Consider the following 4,068-nt stretch of genomic DNA (forward strand, 5'->3'; position numbering starts at 1 on the left):
TGGCTCCTCCCTCCTTCGTCGCCTCCCTGGACTCTGTCTGCCGTCCTCCTCCCGAGCCTCCTCCCAAGTTCCCACCTGTGCCCCCCGTTCTGTTGTTCTACATTGTGAGGACGCACCTTCCGGGAGGGGGCGAAATCTCAGGATTCTGGACTGTTCTGTGTTGTGTTTTGCCCCTGTTTCTGTTCCTGTGTTTCCTTATTTGATCCTTCCTGTTTCCATTAGGTTCCCTGATTAGTTCATCATTTGTTTCCAGCTGTGTTTAGTTAATTATCTTAAGTCCTAGTCTGTGCAGTCTATCTCTGTCGGGTCTACTCGTTATGTTCGTGTGTTTCCTGCTGTTTCCAGTATAGATGTACCCCTGTTCTCCAAGGATTAAAGACCGTTTTCGTATTCCACATCTCCTCGTTCCTCGTTCCGCACTCCTCCCAGCACAGATTGTGACAACATACAGGTTGTAATTTGGAGGAGCAATTAAGCTGCTCCAAACAAACTGGGCACTGACCCATCTTTCAAAGACAACCAGTTTATGTATCCCGCATTAAACTCTCAGATATTAGAGAAGCAGTCATCAGTAAAATGACGGAAACACAGCAAAGGGTTGTGATTATACTGCTGTGGTATCGGAGTAAAGATTAATTTTAACCACTGATTATTCACAGCCCATCGATTTGCTACAGGAGGCCTTTATTAACCCCCCGGAGCCATGTAAGGCATGTTTTAATATGGATGGATGCACTTTATTTGACTACTTTTGGACTGTTTTACAAAAACACCATGCCATTATAAAGCTTGGAAGAGCAAGGACAATTTTTAATATAACTCTGATTGGATTCGTCTGAAAGTCATATACACCTAGGATGCCTGCCTGGTGAGTAAAACATGGACCAATTTTCATTTTTGGGTGAACTAACCCTTTAATTTGTGACGTGAACTTCATGAAAATGGGATTTGAATAAAAAAAACGGGTGTATGTGTGTGGTGTGACCTCTGACCTCTGGCTCTGAAGAGCTTTGTGAGCAGCAGTTTGCTGATGAGCGGGAACAGCACCATCATCATGGGCACATATGCTGAACACCAGCCGCGGTGAGTGAAGAAGAGCAGCACAAAACACCACAACAGCAGACTGCTGTCAAAGAAGAGCTCGGCCAGATCCACACGACTCACGCTCTGAACCACAGACACACACGCACACACACACACACAGAGTCATTTCAGCTGATTTGCTTCTCTTTCTCTCATCATCATCATCATCATCATCTCTTCTCTGATTTGAAATTTAAAATAAATGTTATTTATTTCAATAAAGCTACTGATTGGGCATAAAAGGTAAAATAGTGTGTTTAGGTTAACATCAGTTCAGTTGACCAGGAAACAGAGTTGCTGAAGTGTGACATCAGATCTGCAGTTTGGAGCAGTGGGTACAGTGCTGAACTGTCTTTATAATTGCTGGAGGATATTTCTGTCAGGGTGTGGGTTAGTGGTAGTTTCTAGCTGCTCTTTCAATGTTGTGCCAAACGGTGCATTTAGCACAGCTACAGAAAAACTGGTAACCAGGCCACAGACGAGTGACCGATCCTGAGTGGTGACATCACTACATGCATTCCAGCAGCATGCGTCAACATTCCGGGAGAATTCCATACGGGAACAGTTTGGAATTGTGCCATGCGTTTGGCCCAATGGAGGAAAAGCAGCTTTTGCTGTATTCACCTTTCAGCACGCCTGCTACTAAGAGCTGCAGCTACAGATTTCAGTCAGCTGAAATCACAGAAGAGTGTTTCTGCCGTTGTGATGACAGATGAGTTTGTGTGTCAGTAAAGTGTGCGGTGTTTTGTCCATCTCTCACCTACAAAAACAGCCATTATAAAGCTTGGAAGAGCAAGGACAATTTTTAATATAACTCTGATTGGATTCGTCTGAAAGTCATATACACCTAGGATGCCTTGAGGGTGAGTAAAACATGGACTAATTTTCATTTTTGGGTGAACTAACCCTTTAATTTGTGACATGTGAACTTCATGAAAATGGGATTTGAATAAAAAAAACGGGTGTATGTGTGTGGTGTGACCTCTGACCTCTGGCTCTGAAGAGCTTTGTGAGCAGCAGTTTGCTGATGAGCGGGAACAGCACCATCATCATGGGCACATATGCTGAACACCAGCCGCGGTGAGTGAAGAAGAGCAGCACAAAACACCACAACAGCAGACTGCTGTCAAAGAAGAGCTCGGCCAGATCCACACGACTCACGCTCTGAACCACAGACACACACGCACACACACACACACAGAGTCATTTCAGCTGATTTGCTTCTCTTTCTCTCATCATCATCATCATCATCATCTCTTCTCTGATTTGAAATTTAAAATAAATGTTATTTATTTCAATAAAGCTACTGATTGGGCATAAAAGTTAAAATAGTGTGTTTAGGTTAACATCAGTTCAGTTGACCAGGAAACAGAGTTGCTGAAGTGTGACATCAGATCTGCAGTTTGGAGCAGTGGGTACAGTGCTGAACTGTCTTTATAATTGCTGGAGGATATTTCTGTCAGGGTGTGGGTTAGTGGTAGTTTCTAGCTGCTCTTTCAATGTTGTGCCAAACGGTGCATTTAGCACAGCTACAGAAAAACTGGTAACCAGGCCACAGACGAGTGACCGATCCTGAGTGGTGACATCACTACATGCATTCCAGCAGCATGCGTCAACATTCCGGGAGAATTCCATACGGGAACAGTTTGGAATTGTGCCATGCGTTTGGCCCAATGGAGGAAAAGCAGCTTTTGCTGTATTCACCTTTCAGCACGCCTGCTACTAAGAGCTGCAGCTACAGATTTCAGTCAGCTGAAATCACAGAAGAGTGTTTCTGCCGTTGTGATGACAGATGAGTTTGTGTGTCAGTAAAGTGTGCGGTGTTTTGTCCATCTCTCACCCTGTAGCAGCGGTTCTTAACCAGTGTGTGGATCAGCAGGAGAATGCCGACAGCGGCAGATCCGTACAGATAGACGGCAGCGTCTAGGTGACTGTACCAGAACATGGAGCGGCCCATCAGCGTGACGAGCCAAGCCACCAGCAGAACCATCAGCAGAGAGAAGAACCAGCTCAAGACCAGCACACACACCGCACACACCAGATCACGCATGTACCGGCCAGCTGCACAGATCATGTGATGCGCCAAAACACACCCTGTCACAGAGGAGCGGAAAGAGCTCATTCACTGTTTCAATAAAGAAATGAAGGAATGAATGAACGAACAAATGAATACATGAATGAATACATAAATAAGTAAATTAATGAGTGAGTGAGTCAGTGAGTGAATAAATGTATGAATAAATAAATAAATAAATTAATTAATGAAAGAATGAATGAATAAATAAATACTCATAGTAGATATTAAAATAATTATAAAAACACAGGAACATCAATAAACATAGACAATGCAATACTTTAACAATACTTTTTAACATATTTAACAATATTATATTCAATAAAATATAAAGTATACTGAATACTATCAATATTATAAAATATAGCAATTATATAAGCCTCCTGAAATTTGAAGAAATTTTGAAAAAATGTTCAAAGAAGTGTTCTTTTAAAAAATGCCCATTAATGAAATTTCTTAAGCACCAACCCTCTACATTGCGAGTAAATCACTCGCATATGCGACTAAATCTTCACTCTGGCGACTAAATGATGTCTAATATTAGCCAATTGCTAATAAATTCTCAGATTTTACTCGCCAGTGTGTGAGTTGGAGGCTAAGTACAAGTTTAGCTCAGATATATTTTCACTCGCCGAACACTCTCTGACTGAGCGCATCAGAGTTTCACTCTCCACTAAGCGATCTGTGCTGTTTTTCAGTTAATCTAAATGGATGCGCAGCGCACCTGTATTTAACGTACCGTAAATTCTAGTGTGAAGGCGCACACCTTGCCGTCGCGTTGTTTCACACACACACAGAGAGAGAGGGAGAGAGAGAATTGACGCGCTACCTATGCGCGCTACATGTAAACGATATTCTTTGTTGTATTTTGCTGTCAAAATAACGGAGTTCCTTCTTCTTCTTGTACGATT

At 42.6% G+C, this 4,068-nt stretch overlaps 1 pseudogene; it reads right to left on the minus strand.

The window, feature by feature from the left end:
• Positions 1-4,068, minus strand: part of LOC107723222 (endoplasmic reticulum metallopeptidase 1-like) — a 20,189-nt pseudogene that overhangs the window by 10,772 nt on the left and 5,349 nt on the right.

Source organism: Sinocyclocheilus rhinocerous, unplaced genomic scaffold (assembly GCF_001515625.1).
Source record: "Sinocyclocheilus rhinocerous isolate Xijiao unplaced genomic scaffold, SAMN03320098_v1.1 scaffold3290, whole genome shotgun sequence".
NCBI lineage: Eukaryota > Metazoa > Chordata > Actinopteri > Cypriniformes > Cyprinidae > Sinocyclocheilus > Sinocyclocheilus rhinocerous.